The sequence below is a fragment of the Ceratina calcarata genome, unplaced genomic scaffold (assembly GCF_001652005.2).
Source record: "Ceratina calcarata isolate Rehan_Ccalc_2016 unplaced genomic scaffold, ASM165200v1 scaffold514.2, whole genome shotgun sequence".
Lineage (NCBI taxonomy): Eukaryota > Metazoa > Arthropoda > Insecta > Hymenoptera > Apidae > Ceratina > Ceratina calcarata.
This window is the reverse complement of record NW_017175971.1, coordinates 970,861-992,423: the sequence shown is the minus strand read 5'-3', so window position 1 is coordinate 992,423 and position 21,563 is coordinate 970,861. Positions and strand designations below refer to the sequence as shown.

Genomic DNA, 21,563 nt, shown 5'->3' with positions numbered 1-21,563 from the left:
TGCTAGCAATGTTTAAATGTTTAGCCTATACAAACTATAGTGTAGTAATATACAATTTATGAACGAGCCGATTAAAATGAAGGCATTGTCGAACCGCGGATACATGTTTTTATTATTGTTTTTACTTCTGATTATTTCCTAGTCTCTGTAATATTGATTTTCCAATAGTATGAACGCCGAATGAGGATTGAACGAGATCTTCGATCAGTCATTCCCAACTAATCACACACGAGGATTATATGAATACAGAACTTTGCTATATATATATGCATGTATTAATTAATAATCGACAACAATGACAAAACATTATGAATCCGTGGTTCGGTTAGGTTGGTCGGCTTGTTCAAGGCTCGTCGATGGTATAAATGAACCTTTAAACGATACATAATTGGAAATTGACTGACATTTTAATTATTACGTTTTACTCATTAATAGATATTTGTCTAGTGTAGCAGAAATGTACGATAATAGTTGTCATTTAAATTTAAATGAAACATGAAGAAAATAGACGAAAACAGAGCATTACGTAGTACAACAGGACGTTTAGATTTATACTTGAATAATTGATTTTGTTTTGTAATTAATCAGCTTGATAATTTGTACCGGTGTTCGTTACGGTACACAGTCAGTTTAGTAGTTCACCGCCTTTAGAGTATTATAGTTCTTCACAGGGTAGATACTCGAGGTTGGGGTTTACACAGGATTTTCTGGGGATTCAAACGTCGAGAACTGTCGCGGTGGTGGAAAAGTTAGACGACGACGAGGACGACGCGACGTACCATGCCGTGCCGTTTGGCTTCCGTTTCGCGCGCGACAGAGATATTTCTCGAAATGTAAATTTAAAGCCGGGTCTGAGGATCCCGGCGCAAATTTCACCACTTGCGACTCGATTCCCCGGGATCTTCCCTTACAACGGAACAGCCCTTTTCCCGGCTCTTGTTATAACTAGCCCGCGAAATTACTTGATTCGCACGGCGAGGCGTTCTCCTTCGCGCCACTTGCGGGTCCGAAAATTTTGCACCAAACCCGCAGTACCGTGAGCGGATTTAACGCAAATTCTAAATTAATTTCAGACAACGAAAAATTCTCAATCCCCGTAGATCAGTTCAATTTTAATATAAAGAATCGAGCAGGTGTGTTTATAAAAGAAATCGAAAATTATTTACGAGTCGTATCAGTACGAGGAAATTGATTCAAAATTAAGAACAGGCGTATTTGTGCATGGGGTAAACAGTGTCCAATTTCGTGAATCAAACAACGGTGCTTGGGCACGATGCCCGGTGTAGTTGGTGTTTACGGGCAATTAATATTTCTCGTAACTGTCGTGTCAACCGTGATTTGTTGGATCGGGAAGAACACACAGAAGCGAAATCGTGCCGGACGAATAATTTCGTTGGTAACGCGATTTATCAACCGGGTCCCGTTCGTGGACCTTTTGTATTCGTTTCATTCTTTTCCGTAGCAGTCGGGCAGGCCAGCGTTTTCTTGCCCCGAACCTCGTTCAACGTTGCTACATATAGTCGGATCCAGGGATCGCGCACGTCTGTGTGTAACGTTCCGGAACACGACCGGTCATGAGAAGTTTCCTTCTTCTCGACTTCCATTCCCGAGACTATGATAAATTGTTTCTCCCACTCGTAGTAACTCTTGCTCGCGAACGATACAATGGAAATCTTTTCTGCGCTTGTGAACCCGGGCTGCCAGTCAGCCGACAAATTTAATTCAACTCGATCACTCAATTCCATTGATCTTATCGACCGGTCCGAAAGAGCTTTGTTAATCTGACGAGTTTCCCAGAGAGAAAATTCGGAATTGAAATTTTTCGTATAGAACATTTTCTCTTCAGAGATCAGAAATGATAAACATGAATAATTGTTTACGAAACGAGACAGAGTTAATTTCCTCGTCGAAAAGCCCTGCACGCCTGCGAGCAATTTAAACGAGCTTTAATCCTCGTAAAGCAGAGAACCACTGAGCCCGCGCAATCATCATAACGCGTCCCAGCGATTACCATAATTAATCGACGGCTGGGAAAAACCGTTGGCCGATGCGTAAAGGCGCATGATCGCGTTTCCCTCGGCAATTTTCAACCCGCCTGCGGCAATTTGCGACAACCAGTACGCGTCATTTCGTCGCTGACGAAAATTACTACAAGGTGAGCGCTCCTTCTCCACAGAAGGAAAAACACCGACCGCACGCGAGCAAGCTCGCTCCTAATTAAAGCGTGGAGCCCAGAAACTGCATAACGCGGCTAAGCGAGGGGATGGTATCGTTTTTAAGGGAGCGCGAAAGAGAGAACCGGGAAACGGAAGGACAGCCGCGTCGCGGGATCGAGAAAGCGGAAGCGGATACAGGAATGGAAAGACTATGAGAGATATTTTCATTCTGGTTAGGACTGTTGCTCGTTGAATAGACGGGAAATATCGCGTTCACTGTGTGTATTTTTGGTTGGAATTGTACAAACCGGATCAGGTATTTAAAATTCCGACGTTATTACGAGGTGTCGGCGGTCTCTTTTTAAAGAGACAGTAATTATGTTCTTTAATATAGTTCCTTAGTTAATGGAGTACAGTTAAATTGTACCGCAAAGGATTTTTCTAGCAACATGTGAGAAGAAGCGGCTGATATACTGAAACAAAGCTTGGAATAGTTAAAAATGTTAGGACTTGAAAATGTAGAAAAGGTTAATGCGATGAGGTATCACGCGTACGAACTTAATTAATCGAAAAAAATATGCTATGAATAGCTGACGGAGGAAATTAAATTTCAGACGAAATTACATAAAGTGTGATTTTATAAAATCAAGAGGAACGTAGAATATGTAAATGTGTCCTGACCCACTTTTTCGTTAATGGGACACGGGGAAAAAAATACTATAAAATTACACGAGATGAAATAGAATTTCAACATTGAAATAAAACTACGACAATGCTAGAACCAAGATTGTATGTACTGTGAACAAATGGGATTAAAAATAACTAAGTCTTGCAAGCATAGGAACGAATGGAAAATAGGAGGTCGTGTACCTATGGCCCTAGCTGTTGCGGAACCTGCCGGCAGCTCATCAAAGAGCTTTTTTCGAGCTTGCTTCGCATAATACATGCAGCTCCAGGTTATACGGGTGTAGGTGATAAAAACTCAAAGAGCATCCTGGGTCAGCAGGATACGTCTATTTTAAGGGAATATCACGTTGCTCTTTCAGCGGTTTTTTCCCAAAAATTAGGTGGTTTTTGTTTCTACCCAACCATCGACCATGGCGTCCAGATTAGATTTCCACCCACGGAAAGTTTTCCTAGTCGGCTAGTTACGAGGTTCGCTCCGCTGTAGTTTTCGATGCTCACCTTTCTTCGTAATCGAGATGGTTTCGATATCTCATTGAAAATTGTTTTCTATTGTTGGCGAATCGTCGATAAAATTACCTTGCACACTCGTAAAGGGAATCCCTTCTAGTCGATCTCCCACTGGGGACTTGGAATTCACTCGCGAAATTTTATACCTGATATCTGGATCCATCTCACGATTCTGATAAAACAACATGGAAGTTGTAAAATGTTTACAATAAATGATTCACTTTGGAAAAAGGGTGAATTTGTATCGTTTCAAATATTGAATGACGTACCTACAGTATTTCTGCAATGGAGAGGAGAGGATTGAAATGAAAATTGTCTTGTTACGCGCTTCGATGCTTGATAACAAGAAAAGGCTAAGTTCGAAGAACGAAGAAAATCGTTAATGCAGAAATGGCAACGGGGATCTCTCGAATCGTAGAAGTTACCTTTGATCTGATACTCTGGCCGGAAATTTAAGCAGATGTAAGCAAGGAGAAACGCTTAGTGAATACCGTATTGAAACTGAGGCTCGAGGAGGAGCGTTCCACTTGCCGCGTCGGTAGGATGCGATTATATGTGTACACGATTCAAAGTGAAATACATACAAACGGACGAAATTACGCTCGCACGTTTTCATCAGACTGAACCTTCTCCTCGCGTCGTTACCCCCTTTTTCTAATTATCTTTCTGTTCGTTTTGTTATTAAGAGGAAATGAATTTGATCATGCAATTTAAATAGATTTGGCTTTAGGATTGATTACATATTTCGAGTAGACGATTAATTTTATGTTCTCATCGTTTTCTCGTTTGGTTGGAATTCGCTTAAATTATAATGGGCAAGGCGAGGCGTAGGCACGCAAATCGCCCGCGTCTGAATGTCCTCGTTACCTCTGTATATGACATTTGATAATGCTGTCAATTAGAATGGTCGGTTAGTGTCATCGATCAGCAATAGTCTTGCTGGCAGCGATGATGGGCTCGCGTTATGCATCGCGTAATAATTTTATCATTGTAATTATCGGATAAGCCGCGCCTGTAGCAATCAAGTTGGATTATGTTACTCGCGGTTCAAGTACAGCCACGTGACGTCTGATTACAGTGTAATTCGAACGATCTCTGGACATGTCTGTCTCGTAATGCTGATCATAATCACATTATGATTCGTCACATTTACCAATGTTTGCCTTCTATTGATCCGTGAGAATCGTGCAGGAAGTTCTTGTCAATTTTCTGACATGAAGTTTGGTCGATAGTCTATTTATTTTAAACAAAGTCGATTCATTTCGTGGACGTGAATGAAGCTGTCCCGCCAATTAGCTAAAAATTCTATTATTGAGAACTGTAAACGTGATTGAAGAACCGTTTCTATTTGAGGAAAACGTTTCTAGTTGAGCCTGATTTAAAATCCCCCAAATATTCAATGGTTTTGAGTACGATCAGACTAAATGAAAATAGCCGAGGCTATTGATAGGTCCAACCTTTTCCCGTTCGATAGATTCTATCCGGGCTGTTCCACGTAAAAGTTCCCCGGCTGATTGCATGAAACAAACATTTGTCCCGGCGCGATGTCGCGAGAACCAGGTAGCGATTTCGTCGAAACGACGACGAGCTTTTTCCCGTGAAAGCGGTCTCTCGTTCGCCGGCGTGTCAAGAATGAAGAAGGGTGATCCTTTCATCTAAGTGACTGCCGACTACTGCCACCCGGAATTATCCTTCAAATTGAATTGCAAAGGGTAACCTCATTCGTATCCATCCCCGGGCCGCTGACACGTATGACCATTCCCAGAGAGATCTGCGCGATTGGTATCGAAAAATTACTATCCCGCTTCCTTCTGCCCTCTCCAGTCTGGCGTAAACGCAATCCGTGATCCTTTATTTTCACGCGATCTCCTTCGAGTCTTCTTTTCGTCGCTCTTCCTTTTCTATTTCCCTCATCGCGCCGAGTCCATTACCGGGAATAGTATCCTGGATTTGATCAGACGGTATGCCTTTCTCCGCCGAGGTACTTCTCGTCGTGACACGTTAGAATTCGCCGCCCCACCGAAACGTTTTACCCCATGGACGTGAAAACCTAACGAATTTCAACCGCCTTTGAACCATTTTCTTTCTCCTCGATTTTTTCTTCAAAATCTCCAACGGTGGCGCAGGAATAGTAAGTTCTTTTCCAGTTATCGATTACATGAAGATTCGAGTCTCAGTGCCGACAATGTGAGCAAGCTACGCCGGTGAAAGGGTAAACGATCCCGACGAATTGATTACGCGTCGAAGCGGAGCATTAATGTAGTTTCGTGGCGGATAAAAGTCGAACGGGTGTAAACGAATCGAGCGTAAAGCAGGCCCGATTGAATTAAGCAAGTCAATTCCGGTAGTATAAATCATTAGAATTTATAGGGTTTTAATCTGATCGGATTGAACTCGTCTCACCTCGTTTCCACGAATATCGTAGGGAACCGTAGATGACGGACATTAATCAGTAACGACAGAAGGTCAATTACCAGCGGGCTGCTGGCTATTAAACGATCTTAATCCGGAGTCGGGTAACACGAAGTTTGATGGGCTAAAAAAAGATCAAATCGACGTACCTATTGCCAGTCCATTGCATCGTGATGAAACTTCGTATTATTGCGAATAACGGAGGATTCGCTCATGTAACTTTCAGATTAAATTCCAATTTTACAAACACGTTTGCTAATTAGTGTTTATCAACTCAGGAAATTATCCATCTGACTCACATATAAAATATAATATTTTGGTATTACGGTGTAAGTAATAAAATATGTCTGGAAACTTATAATCAATTATTTTTCTCTTTTTTATAGATAATTTCAATTGGTTGTGGAGAGGCCTGCATGTATCCAGAAGAAGTCTGCGCGAAACGAGTCAACGCCCGGTGAGTACATACTACATGCTCTGTATTTTCTTAGAATTGATAGTTCGCGTGTTCTATCAAGATACATGCGAGTTATTAAGTTGTCTATACGTTCTGCGTGGTATCTCTAATACATTGGCAAACGCGTAATTCTCGAGGATACAAAACTGACTGAGATACCGATTATGGTCGAGTTCGATCGCAGGATTTCCGACGATATTCGGGCACGCGTCGAAAACGATCTTATCCGATAGAAGCGAACTTAGCTCCCTTTACAATTGCTCTAGCGAACAGTGTTAGAGCGAATTCTGTTGGATATCAACCTGTGTACAAGTATACTTGCACAAGCGCAACTATTATGCGAGATTAATGGCTCAGGTATTTCCCTCTCTTGTAACCGGTATCCTCAAAAGCGATGTAATGCTCCTTGGGATCAGAAGCTCAACCGGTGGCGCAAACCTTTGTTTCGCGTGCCCCGAGATAGGATGATCGGTTTTCGGTAGGAGCAATCGATTTTCGGCGCACTGTGTAGATCGGCGGTGGTATGAAGCTGTGATAACGAAACAGAGAATGCTTGCGCCCTGTTCAGTTTCAAGTAATGTCGTACAGGGTATTGTTACTCCGTGTGCTTTAGATAGAGAATGCTTTCGGGTAGATACTATACATATACGTACGTTGGTCGAATACAGGACGCCCGCGCCGCTTCGCGTTTGATTAATTCACCGGTTCGTCATTGGGTAGGGATTAAGTAGTGTGGCTCGAGCTACAGTCGAACGGAACCGGATTTCCACGATTTGGATCTGTCCATCTCTCTGTTCACATCATTACTGTCGAAATATCAGTTTATCCGCTAGATCACGGTTTGAGATCCACCGACTTTTAGATAATATCTAAAGTATCGAGTAGTATGAACTATTAATAGTCAGACAGAAATAAGTTTCAATATTACTATTGAAATAAATGTGTATGTAGCGTGAACCAGGAACCCACAGAGGATATCCGTGGTTGCAGCGTGGCGCGCTCGTTTATTACGACGTTCCACCGCGTTAAAGTGATTATTCTAAACAATAGCTGATCTTCTATGCGCGCCACCGACGCCGCAGTTGACCTGCGTTCATGCTCGACAAACGGTGATATCGACGATGAAGTAACGATTGCGCGTGACAAATACGATTTGTGTAATTAGCACGGCAATAATGACAATATCGTGCGACGCATTAATCGCATTATGCTCGCGAATGGTGTCATTTAAATGCGGTTTGATGCCGATAGTTTGAAACGCTCGCAAATTGGAAACCCGTCTCTCGCCGAGGCAACCGGCCCTGGCTATTTTAACGACGATGCGGCGGGGCTTCGCGTAAATCAAACGCAGCCGACGCTTTTCCTAGCGCGGGGATCCACAGTTACGACGCTTTTACGAGACGTTAATTTCATATCGGCCGGAGGCCATTTAGTCCGGTGTTAAAAAGGCGATAAGTAACGCGATTAATCGAACGATCGGTGTTTAAATGGACTCGGGCCATTGTCCGCGCGTAATGCAGCCAATTTAAAATGTGCTCGGTACCCTTTCAGGTCGGGCGTCTACCGAATCATAACGTAACGTCACGTATCATCCCCTGATTCGATTCCAGCAATCCGCGCATGTCAGTTTTCCTCGATGAGGCTGTTGCATCTTCATTCGATGTAACGTGATGCAAATGGATCCGATATTACTTGTCGATCGTGTAAGCGATATCTTCGATGAAATCGAATTTCTCACACCTATCCTTTTAATAGGATCGTAAACGATCTGACATGTTGAAATCATAACTAATCAGGGAATAATTCGATCGTTGCAATTTCATCTTCAGCAATTTTGGTTTGCTCTTGAAAACGGCTATTTAAGGGATAATTTTATTATCTACCGACAACCTGTTGTAACAAGTAATGACAATATCCCGGAAACGTAGTGCACACAACGGTAGCCCATAGGTGAGAGATCAAAGAGGTTGGTTTAACGGACAGGACGTCGTTTGGGGTGGGAAGAAGAACGCCACGGAGCCGACTTCCGAGTCGACCAAATTCCTCGTTTCGTTGGCAGCGGGACTATTGCCTCGCGCTCCTTCTACGTGTTCCGAATGCCTGTTCAATGTCTTCAAGACCGATGTTCCGGTTCCTCCGCTGCTTTGCACATTGGTATTCCCGCTATTTCCAACTGGCTAACACACTGGGCGTTGCGCTGCTGCGCTACGCGCCGCATGCCCTGACCTTCTTTGCCAGATCGCAATTTCCTCGCATTTTCCGATCCCTTTCCTGTCTCGCGCCGGTCTCGTTGTTCCCCGTCGATCATTCTGACCTCCTCGCCGGAGGAGAAACCTTACGTGGCTCTCGACGCTTTTCTCAGCCGTGGAACAACAATCGCGAACGAGTTCCTTGAAACGACTCTCGTATTCCATGCCAGTTTCATTATACGCCGCGCCACGCATCCGCCCTCGCAATTAAGGAACAAAATAAAGCTTCCATGGCAAACAGCTACCGAGAAGAGGTAATTGAATCTCGCGACCTAGTTTGCAAGAAATTTTTCGAAACGGAAATTGAAATAGAGTAAAACATAGCGGATACTTCTTTAAATATGTTTTAGAAACATTCTTGAACAAAGATGCTTATCGAATATTTGAACGTGTCAATGGGATGATGTTAATATATTATTTTCGCAGTAAAAACACGGTTCGAACGTCATAATTTACATTCGATGTTAGTTGTAGCAATATTTTTTGCTTTTCCGGGTATTCGTTTTACGCACCGAGCTTTGTGAATATATCGCAGTCACCTGTTCGACACGACGACGAGCAAAGCAGATTACATCCGTGCGTCCAGCAAACACAGAAATTAGCGGACGCGATTGGTTTTTATTCATAAAGATTATTAATTCGTCGTTTCGTGCGTGACGCGTTGGAAAAACGCGTATCCGACGCGACGCGACGCTGACGGTACGCGTATGGGGATTTCAATAAAATTTATACAACCTTATTAACAGAACGGCTATCGTCGCATGTCCCGATGAATATTGTGCCGACCGATAACTCATCGAAATCAAATCGGCAGCGTAAACATTTGCATTCGTCGATCGCACGAAACGAATCGCTGTTGCCCGTGTCTCTTTCTCTCTTTCGCGAACTTTTTAATTCATTGAATGAAATTGACGTTCCTTTGTGTATCCATCTGTTTGCCTCTAGTATTAACTTTGCCTCCTATGTATCTTTGTGAAAAGAAAAAAAAATGTACAAATCCATTTAAAGCATAGACTAATTTAACGAATGTATTTGCTGTCGTACCTGTTTTGTTTGACTTTTCGAGCGATATAAATTATGTGCAATATCGATACAATTCTAGCGTAAAGAATGTTCCTTTACGATTTTTATTAGTCCTTCCGGCGAAGGCGGGGCGTCAACGCTGCCATAAATTCTATTGTTTCCAGTCGCAGGGATTGCGGGGTACGGTATATACTGTCATAAATTCAGCGGACCCATCAAAAGAACCTGCTGACACTGACAAGAGTCATCTGTCTTCGACAAAATGACGCGTCACGAAGTTTCGCTCTTTATTGATACGTTATCGGATCGTAAATACTCGGCGCCGTTCAATTTTCAAGCTCGGGCTTTCCATTTGTTTAGAAAACGTGAAGTCGAGAGCAGGTATCTAATTAGGCCGCGATTCGACTCATGATTTCTTGAAACGCGCCGTCTACAAAGGCCGATTAATCATACGTCCACTCCGGTTGTTCACCGTTCCTTCTCAAGAATTGTTGCAATAACTTTCTGACAAACGCTTGGGGTACTGCAAAGCTAGGGCAGACAGTTGAGTGAAGAAATTACACGCGAAAAAGCTCGCAGCTCTCGGGGAGTGGGTCACGCGCCGCGCCAGGTCAGGAATTAAGCAGGAGAAAATATCGTCCAGAAGGTGTGCGCCCCGCGAAAACTCTCCCGTCTAGATTTCCCCGGGGTGAACTTGATAAGCTCTCCCGAAAGTTGCGCGGCTCGCTCCGCGAGCTTCGGTCGTTCTAATAAAGGACGGGGCCAGGATTTTCGGCCGTTGTTAAAAAAAAAAAAAAAGTCGAGTCGTTGAAAACCGGTTCGATCGTTTCCCCCGTCTTAATCTGATTGCAGGAACTGGACGTGAAAAATACTCGGCACCCACCCCTGGCTACTGTACCCTCTACAAATAATGCAATTTTCCGACGCCGATCCATCGCTTCGTGAAACCGGTAAACCGCGAGCTAATTCCCTCGTCCGCGTTAATTACTCTTTGTCCTCTTCCTTTCTTTTTTGCGCTGCCCGGCTTCTGTTTGCCGGAATTTCGCTTTTCCTCTCTATCCAGCTTCGATCACGGAGCACTGAATTGAGTTTCCGCCGTTGAAAGCCTCTGGCTAATTTCTCGTCAGTCTTATTAAACCGATCGGCCGTGTCTTGAGCGCCCTTTCTAATTATTGTCCAGTAAACTATTTTTCTATTATAAATAGAGTTCTTATATAATCACTGTTAGCAAATTGTGATGGGAAAGTTAAGAGAAACAGACTCTAGGATAGACTCTAGGCTGCTTGTTAATAATGTACAATGAAGTATTCTGGGACGTAGTCTCCCGTCCGATTATAGTGTAAGGAAATAAAAGAACACATGTTGTATGATGAGGATAAGTAATATATTTTAAGACATAATTAACTCCATGTTCACTTGATTTCGATCGGACGACTGTCGCATTGAAACCGAGCCGAAGGGGTCGATACAGATTTACGGGAGGGAAATTGACAGGCGTAAGAAGAGAGTCATCACTTCGACGGTTCCATCTTGTAACTAATTTTCAGCCGCTTTATCGAGCTCTTTAAGCCCCGCAGGAAATAGCAGACCTTTAATCCCTGCGGTACCGAAGACTTCCAACGCTGTGAAAGCTTTGAGGAACGTTGATTGCATTCGTCAAACTTCCGTACACATATCCCGTTTGTAGCTCGCGACCCGTATAGACACCCCGACAGATAAGCTTTCAGGAAAATGCTCGTTCCACCCTCCTTAATATCGGAACTTCGTTTCGCGTGATACGTAGCTTCTAAATCTTTTCCAAACTTCAATCATCAAATCTAAAAATAAATAAAAGACATTCTTTACGGTCAACGCATCTAACAATGATTTCCATTTAACGAAATGAATGTCGATATACTTACGTGAACTTCGCGAGAGGAATTAACATTCAGGTTCGTTCCACGGAAAATCGGGAGAGAGTAGCTGGTTTACCATTACCGGAGGAGGCCCCTCGGTAATATTTGATGTACGGCCACGGCGGCTGTACGGTTGCCATATTTCTGCCGACTTTGCGAATCGTTTTAGTTTTTCGTGCTGGGGTTGGAAGGTTTCCAGTAGAGCCGGACGCGGCGAGAGAACACTCCCGCCGTTAAAATATACTCCCGTTCAATATGTGTGAAAACGTACGGCCGGCCCGTATGTTGCTACGTGCCCTAGGACGTGGCTACTCTACCCGCAGACACTAATACAAGATCGTGATCGTGCGCGCGCCCACGTATTTGTCCACGTAGTGACCCCGTGCGAGAAGCTACGTGACGCTAAGTCCGTGCCAAAACTTGTTTTCCCCCCGACCTATTCGTGGCGTTGCCCTGCGCTAAACACTTTTCCCCACGGCGCTCTATCAGCTTCCCTCCGTCCCCTATGTGAGAGGTAAGTTCATTTGGAGACCCGACCGGGGCCGAACAACTTTCTTTCTTAATGCCCCTGAAATTTGTTTCTACTTTTTTTTGCCTGGCCACTTGGACTCTGGACGAGAGACCTTTCTCAATTGCTCATTTGGTCGCTCTCCCTTTTCGAGAGAGCCAACGGCTTTTCCGTAATAATTGTCTTACGCGATTAACTTTTCCGTCTATATAGTCGAGAATTTAATAATTAAATTAATTGGAATAATAGTAGATAATCAGTTTGATACAAGTAAAGGCAATAGATTAGATAGAAGATTATAGTGTCTCGGGCAGTTGTTGGTCACTCGAGTCGATTAACCAAGCCTGGTGCAATAACTTAAACAACAGGACATCCTAGCGGTGTCGCTTCACATTTACATCGTCGATCTGCATATCGTGTTAGGCATCAAAGGCACGTTTCCCGCGTACGTTTCTCGTGCTTATCAACGGTTAATAACGGCCTGAGGCCATTATCATCGGCTAGTGCTCTCTCGCTTGCTCTCTGCATTCCCGTCAACCTAGACGAGTGGCTACCTTCGATTTTCTCGTGTTTCGTGGCAGCTAACGGTGGCCGGTGCTTCCGCAACAGGCAGGGAGAGCGGAATGATCGTACCGCGTGGCTCGTTTTTCTCCAGAGCGAAGTCCATCGATCCGAGTTGCTCGCCCTTGTCACGGTCCCCGTGCATCCTCGATGAGGACGACCGGCGTTACAGACGCAACGGTGACCCAATCGTCACGATGTTCTACAGTACCCTCTCTCTCCATTTGGCAAGTCCGATAACTCTTCAGAAATTTATTGAGACGCATTGCAGCCGGGCGAACATTCCTAGCTGCTCGCACGCCGTTACGTTACTTGCCAACTAAAGAGCTTATCCAACGTCGACTCCATTTGCTTGTTTTCTATCGGCTAAGCTGATTACACGACGAAAAATGTTTGAAACTTGTTTTAATCCGACGGATGTTCGAAATCTTAGATCAAACATAGTAATTCTCCTCGAATGAAGCTCGGTATATTCATTGTTCTGTAAAAAATTTTGTATACGTCGCATAACGTTGTTTGGTTCATATATCGCACCGTGTTCCACGCTGTGTGCATATTTCATTGAAAACTGTTTCTGCAAAAGAATGTTAATCTTGATTCGGAGAATTAAATATTAACACAGAGGAAAGTATAATATTGACAATGACGTGAATTAATCCTTCGGGTTAAATTCATTCGTAGGAAATGTCGTTTAAAGAGATGTCATTAGTAGCAAACATTTTCTTTTCCCAAAGCGAGGGCTGCTCGGATTCAGTTTCTTCAATTATGCGACTGCGAAATGGGTAAAAAGGGTGGCTCGGCTAAGCTAACCGACGTAAAACACTTTGATTTCCGAGCAAGTTTGTTTGATTGGCAAACTCCCTCGAAAAAGTACATAAATGCAAAAAGGTCCGAGGAAGGTACGACGACGACATGGCGTTCCCCCCAAAGGACGTGTTTATCAAGTATCCTTTAAAGTCGGGGAATGCAAGTTTCAGATAGAATCCGAGTGTCATTGGTTTACCTCATATCAAAGACAAATCCTTGCTGTTTCCCATTTGAAATTTCATATAAATCATTGTCGAACGTCTAACGTGGAACAAAGTGGCATAAGACATTTTTTTCAAGACCCTCGAATAATAATTCATGAAGGTATCAGGGTAAAACTGCTGACCGTACTATAAATTCATCTCGGGAGTCGAGGCTCGATCGATGAATCGGCGGTCCATAAAGTGTCGGGGCCGCGACGGAACAGTAATTACTCGTTGCATTATTTAAATTCTGATCGACGGATACGAATACACGTCCGTTCACCTACACGTAAATAGAATCGCGTACAGGTCCGAATGCGGAAGCAGAAATTGCACGTGTATAGATGGAGTCGATTGGTTTGCGGAGGCTGCCGGAATGCCGGCTGCATCTATTATGGGTGTACGCTTTGCCTCGTCTCAGCCCCGTCCGGCACGGCGCGGTGCCGCGGCGCGCGTTTCGATTCCTCGGCAAGCTTCGTCTAGCCTTAAACTTGCGAAGCCGGGTACCGGTAGTAGGATAGGGTGTCCTGGTTTCCACGCCGAGGCATCCACGTTCCAGGAACGTTCACCGCCTCCCTCTCGTTTTCCAGTCGCCCCAAGGAGAGCCCCAATTGTCTATCGGAATTTGATAATGGCTCGTCGCGGTCATGTAAAATTCATGAGGCGACTCCGCCGCCGTCGACGCGGCGCTGTAACGACCGAATATCTCCGCAGCTTACGCGTCAGATACCTCGGGCTTTGTCGCCCGACGATCAACCGGATACCCAACCATCTTCCGTTAGTTTGAAGGATTCTAGTTGTACCAGTTTGATTCCACTGCGAGTTTGTACAGACATGTTACTTTACAAAGTATAGCAAGAACGAGATGTAGTCGATCAGTTAATTTCCATTGGCAATCACCAGAAGCTAATTAAATGAGAAATGGAAGTAGCGTTTAATCGTGACCGAGGTTAATTACGTATGGTTAGCAGACGAATCGGAGAAAGCTATCGTAATCGTGGTGGTTCGGGTGTGGTTCAGGGATCGACGTTCGGCATCAGAAACGGTGTCGTTCGCGGTCGTCTCGGTTGATAGGGACAAAGTTCCGGTCGTCGAGGAAATATCGCGACATTTCTACCGCAATTGGAAATTGTGTTACCTCCTTGTTCCGTGAAATTTCCGAAACAGGATCTCCGAGGATCTTATTAAACCGAGATTCCGGGAAACTCAGTCTTCGGTCGCGCAAAGGATCGAGCGTACGAGCCGTTGGATGTTGAAGATTATCGGAATCACCTTCGAACAACAGGATCAATCGTTTTCCGATCGTCCTAACAATTCCGAGATAGCAGTCTTAAGCGCGTTTTACCTGCCGCCTTCGGAGGGAATCTCGTTTTATTAGACGACCGAGCTGAGCATCGATTAAGGTGCAACCTCCGCGATTGTCGAAGATTGAACCGCGATGACGCGCGACGTGAACGGGCTTGGAAGTTTTCGGAGAACTGACAACCTTATTCAACCGTTATTGCATCGGTATCTTAAAAAGTTGTAAGAGGAAAAGTTCGTCATGCCCTTTTATCTTGCTTTACTTTCTCATTGTCCAGTTTCTCTCTCTACCCATAGGAAGAATCAGTCTTTGAAAGCGTGCATTTTCTTGGGAGACAAGACGGTGTAATGTTTTTATTCAAGTAAGCTTTCACTGCGAACACCTATAGCTAGTTTTAACAACAAAAGTTCTGAAGCAGAGAGTAATTTCGACCGTAGTGGGATCAATAATTGAACGATCATTCCTCGACGGGGAGACGTTGTGTGTAACTAGGACGGAAGCAAATTCCACGGAAATAACGATTTCTACGTCGCCGGGAGAAATATCTTTTCCAATTCGTTTCGTCCTGTTTTATTACTTGATTGAAAATGGTCTACGTATGCTCGCATACAAGGGTATCACAGTCGGGGAAGACACAGAAAACGATATACATGTCCGGGCATTAATTTTACTCCCTTTCATCCTTTTTATCCTTTTGCGACGGCAGTCGAGGGGCCAGCGTGCAAGTTTATTGTCGTGCATCGACTGTTCTTTCCCCGTTCGTGCCTCTGTTCGTGAGTACGATCGTGGCACCGATTATTTATACATCGCTCTCCCCAGAAGCACAGTATCGATTCGGTAGCGGAATGCGAAACGAAAATTAAGGAACATCACGAAGATCCTTGCGACGCACAGTTCAACGCGAGGAATTCGACGAGAGTTTCATTCCCGGAACCGGGCTGCACTTAGTACGGGTGTTCGTGCCTGAACTACTTTTTAAAGTATCGTGCATTGACCTTACGCCACTGTTTTCTACGTTGTTTTATTAAGACGTTCTATTACCAAAGAAATAATTACATAGCTCGTCTGCTAAGTACAAACAATCGTTATGTTTATCGGTAATCGGGATTCGAAGAAAGACCAGTGAGGGCACATTTCTGAAAAGTGTTATTAATTGATGGATAGAACGAAATGATTCATCCGAGAGAGAAGTTCGTTTCTGAAGAAGGAGATAATGCTTCCATTCGCTGACGAGCATTTATCAAACTGCTCGGTTGCGAACGAAAGACTAGAGAGGATTTATAGCATTCACCTGTCGCTTAATAGCCACGGACAATGTTCGTGAACGTCGGAAGAAACCAGTCGGGAGAAACGCAGAGGAGAACCGTCGGAAAAAGTTCCGTCAAAGTTTGCGGTCCTCGGATATCTGTACGTCTGAGTTTTTTCGAGCCGGGGGAAGGGAGGAAGAAATAAAGACCGACGAAAACTCTTCATCTGAAAAGCTGGCTGCGAAGACAGGGAAGAGGAAGCGTGCCATTGTTCCGGGTGGAGGCGGGTGACAGAAAATAAAAACCCGCGACGCCGTACCTCGCGTCGCGACGCTTTCGGTCAACGATCGCTCTCAGTCATCCGCGTGTTTTTTGACGCCTGAGAGACCGCGTCAAAGCCAACGAGTGGATCTTGAGGTCGTCGAGAGGAAGCTGAATTCCCAGGATTGACCGTGACAAGCTATAGACATACCTTGTGCGAGGGATGAATATTCATAATTTACCAAAAGCGTGAAACCTGTGGGGTTTAAATTTGCGAGCGCCACGTCTTCAGGGAATTACGGCGAGAAGCTGAAATAAGTTACAAGGAGGGCGGATGTTGATCAATTTGGAGTCGAGAACGTGTGTAGCATTTTAAATTTCATCTTAAGACCACGGGATCTTAAAAAGGACGATCTTATAATTCAGACGGATGCGGAAGGTGGATTCCGTGGGATTACAGAAATTCTAGAAATCATCTGGAATTCCATTGCTGTTGGTAATTAAACAGTTATTTCCTTTTAACGAAGCTGCATCATCTGTAGCAATATTTGACGTATACATCTCACTGTTATTGAATGAAGTGCTGGAATATGAATACTTTCTCCTTTATTCATATCTCTTTGAAGTAGAAATGGAAGCGTTTATACGTAACGAGCCAGTTTTCTGATTCAACGTGTACTCAAGCTACTTTCTACGATTTTAAATCTGGGCAACGTTAAACGATAATATTTCTTTGTAAAACCCACCTTATGAAAAATTGCATTCCGAACGAGCTGTGCTCTCGAATAGAAAGGTGGGCGTATGAATATGTATCAAACCGGGATTGCTTATGACGTTCCGCAATATCGTTTGCTGGGTAGTAACAATCGGAGGCTGGGTACTCTCTGTAAATGTTATAGGTTTTGCATACCCGCGCACGTTCTTTCCGAATGTGGAGCAGTGAGCTTTCAATAAGGTCACGTTAAATAAATCCTTTTGTCTCGCGAACTTTCTGCGTTTCAATTACCTCTGCTAGCGTGGAGGGAAAATCGTAGCAAAGGGTTCGGGATAGGTATTGTTTGCGTCAGAGTAGGTAGGTAGCTGAGTACACTTTAAATTCAAAGTCAACCGTGGATGCGAATAGTTTGAGATATTCTATCTGATTCACGGTGTTCCACGTTGTGGATGTCCGCGTTATGAACGTCGCGTCGTATGTATATAACACGGTTTCATGAAGCTGTACACATGAATTAATATCCCAGTTGCAAATCTGAGCACCTGCAGCAAGTGATTTCTTAAATGCATATTCAGTGCGTGTCGTATTCAAACATAAGCATTGCCAATATCAAAATTCTCTTTAGTTTTTATTTAAATTCTTGAATTCAGAACGTGCTACACTCATATTGATTTTATATAATTATTGAGAAGTATGATTTTACATCTTGTTTCTTCTACTAAAAGAAGAAGAGATTCTGCGGTAAGGAGAGCTATGCAAATAGAAAGATTGAATGAAACGAGTTGGGTGTAAACGAGACATAACGAGTTAGTAAGAGAACCGAGTTTGTTCGTCGGCGATCCGGGAAAATTTAAAATGGGGAATATTTATCGGCGTTCCCAATTGTCCCAGTTGAATTATTATTTTCCGAAGCGGGCCGACGAATTCTCAACGGCGAACCGAGGCGACCGATCGGTTTCCAGGCTATACGAATTCCCAGTGCCATTACGAACGAATATAGACGTACACGCAATCGATTTCGCGGCCAGGAGGCTGTTTGAAATTTTCATTAGCTCCAGATGCACGAATTCCCTGCTCCAATTAAAATAGGTCTCGATCTCTCGTGAACTTAACATCGTCGTAGCTGTTTATTTTACGTCTGAATTGTCACGCGAAACTTTTATATCCCGCTCGGTTACAATCGGCCCATGTGAGTTTTATTACACGGAAAAATTGGAACGTTATTAGCGAACGGAAATCCCTTAATGAAATTGAACGGGCTAGTGTATTGATTTGCCGTCTATTTCGCGTTTGGTTTTCTTCCTGAAATTTCTCGAAATGTTGTTAATGAAAGTTTGCTATAATGCAGACTTTTACCAATCGACGGTGCTTTTATGTAACTTTTTATTCCTCCGGTTGTAAGAAAAATATGGGAAATATGAAAACCTGTCTGGATAGAATACGATTCAGTATGCAGACGGAGGATTGAGAAGGGATCATGAAATATGCTTATTTAACCGCACTTAGATTAAGAAGTTTAAAGTATTCACGATTCTGTTCGTTGGAACTGCTTGGCTCAAAGAATGTACGAGGGGCCTGGTTCATCTTGTAATCCGACGGCGCGAAATTAGCAAGCGGATGAAAGGACTCCGGCGAGAATTGAATCAATATCGGAGAGGCCGATTGGACGCCGAGCAGACGCTAAACGGCTGTCAAAGGCTGCTTTCGGCGGCGAGCCGGAGAGATTGCGCGTTACGTATTTTCATCAAAGTGTTTCCGTGCATTGCCTTTTTGGCATCGCCGCGAACGAAAAATATTCATCCTGCTTTGCATTCAATATCGCCGCCTGATAATGCTCGATACGTGTACAGACTTCGACGACATTGATCAATATTCAACCGATTTTCTTTTCGCCTCCTTTCCTTTTACGCTTAGCGTTTAATGAACCGAGCTCTCGATAAATTATTCAACGTGATTTTCTTTAACTTTTGTTTCCCCGTTTTCCATGCCTTCGAACGTTATTAAATTTCTCATGAGTATGATTTTTTAATTACCTCACATTAATAATCCGTCGTTTCTGATGAAAAAGATATTTTCAGTGGAGAAGGGTATATACAAATATTCAGTTTTATCGAGAAAAATTGATCGGATTTTCCTGCATAATCTGATTCTTTTTCCATAACATTTATTAAGTCTTTCATGAGTAGATAAAGTTTCGGCACAATAATACCCATGAAAACGTCGTCCTCCGTTCGTGGAAACTTCATGGAGACTCGCGTTACACCGAGTAATCTCGGGATAGCAGCCAGTGGATCAACGAAACTTTCTCAATTAAAACGCGTGTCCGTTGGTGTCGATTTCCCTCTTCTCTACGGCTAATTAAAACGGAAACAAAAATCTTTCGATCGAACCGTGTTGTTTTCGCTTTCCTCACGGATCTTCTCATCCGGTTTAGGAGCTTCCGGAAACTTAGATTAATGCCGATTGTAACTTCGTCTCGCAATCGCGAGAAGTTCTTTTTTCCATTGTGCGATATCGGATGACAGGTTCGCTAAGGAGATGGGACGCAACGACTCGGTTTCACGTCGGCGAACGGAGAGAGACGGATAGGAACGAGAAACAGCGGAAACGACGAATTGGATGCTCGTCACGTAGAGAGCCCGGTGACAAGCTACAACTATCCAGATGTATACTTCCGTCCGGGATAGAGGAAAGGAATCGTTGACGAACGAAGACGTTTCGTCGGGCAACGTACGTCTTTCTTCTCGGGACAAACGGGGGATGGAGTTACTCGTTGGAACGAGCAATCGAACGGAAGCGACGCGACGCAAGGCTACGGTAAACGGGAGATCGATTATGAGTCTAGTTCTGGGAGTTTCGTTGCTGAATTTTTATCGAACTATCCGACGTGACGGATCGATGAGACAGACTGCTGAACCCACGAATTATTCGTAGAACCTCCGTTCGATTTTAATCCATTCCCATGAATTTACAATATAGCTATATTCATTTCGTGCACTTCAAGTGAATATAAATAGTGTACGAACTAGATGGACATATTTATGAATTTATTGACATCATCACAAATATCATTTAGTTGATTCTGCAGGGGTCTCGTAATACTATTGTTAGTATTCGCAAGTGAATTTCAAGCGACGAAACTGTTCCATATTTGGAATATCTTTTGCCCATCGATCGTCAGCGCGTAATTCGAAACAGTTTCTGTCTGTTTACCCGTGCAACAAATGAAAGGAATACAAATATTGACGTTTTCGTTATTCCGTATTATATTTTCGCGATGCATTTCATGTTCAGTTGAACAATCGTTCGAGCGTAACGGTGAGAGAAAAAAAAGGATGCACTCGGGGGTATGGATGATCGGAAACCACTTGTGTCTCGAAAGCGGTTCAGTTTTGAACCATTGCGAATCGGGCCTTGCATAAGACCAATCGAAGCCAGCTGATCGGTTCGGGGAAAAAAGCTACAAATTAAGGGGAACAGTACGGTACAGGAAAGTGAAGCACCCGTTTTCACTAGTCAACACTGTCGGGATGAATCAGTTCTATCCAATTGAATCTCGTTTGGTCTCCAGCCGGTACAATGAACGCAAGCTTTCTATTGACAGCCGCGGATTTTCCATGTTCCTACTTCTACCTTCGCTATATCGATTCGGCACACGCTCGATAATTTAGTAGCATCGTTCTGGTTATGTCAGTTCCGTTCGTCAAACATCGCTTTATATCCTGTCTTATGGTCCTGCATATGTCTGGATTCGTAGCATTATTTATCGATTCCCAATTTGTCACAGGTTGTCGGTGACTAGATTAATCTGATTCTGTAATAATAAATAATATAGCTATGAAGATTTAGTAAAACACCACATGTCACGGCATCTTTAATGTCTCGTACATAAATTTCTGAAATCATGTGAAATGTATTTCATCAGAAAACTGTAAGAATATTGTACAGAATTGCATATGGAGTTTAAAATGAACGTAATAATTAAAAGATCAACGTGGATGCAAATTGTCAATTGGAACTTCAGGCTATTCGATTTTTAATTCTAAGGACACCGCCTGTCATTGAGAAAGTAGATCGGTCTGTCTCCTATCTCGTGGATGAGCTGTGAAAGATAACGATTCGGGCGAAAGGATCTTATGCAAAGATCCCGCTCGTCTCGGATTCAATGACGCAATAATGCCGGCAAAGGGATCGTTCTTCTCGGTTTGGGTTCGCCCACTTAGCAAGTTATTAAAGCCCGACGAGGGAGAGCTGGTTTGGGTTTCTGTCCGGTCGATCGGATTGGAATTCGGATTCCGGTGATTTATATTCGTCGAAAGTATGGGGCCGAATCCGTCCGCGCGCTTTCTCTCGAAAGCCGAGAACCACTGGTTAAGTGCTTTCTGGAAAACTTTCCTTGAGATGCAAATCGCGATGCGAGCTGCCACTCAAGAAGACATGGTCGGGGCGAAGTTAAATTGCAGAAGGGGTAGGGGCAAGGATGAAGACCGGCCCTACCCTCGGGGTTCGATTGAAACCGTCGCCTAATGAACTGTAATTGTCGCGAGCCAGAAATCGATGGCCAGCGTCGGC

General features: G+C 43.8%; 1 protein-coding gene across 1 annotated transcript in view; it reads left to right on the top strand.

The window, feature by feature from the left end:
* The window catches only part of LOC108628279 (protein artichoke), a 213,467-nt gene that overhangs the window by 2,416 nt on the left and 189,488 nt on the right, over positions 1-21,563 (top strand). The window contains exon 2 of the mRNA XM_018030099.2: positions 6,149-6,219. The gene's annotated coding sequence lies outside the window, so the exon portion shown is untranslated. The remainder of the gene's footprint in view (positions 1-6,148; positions 6,220-21,563) is intronic.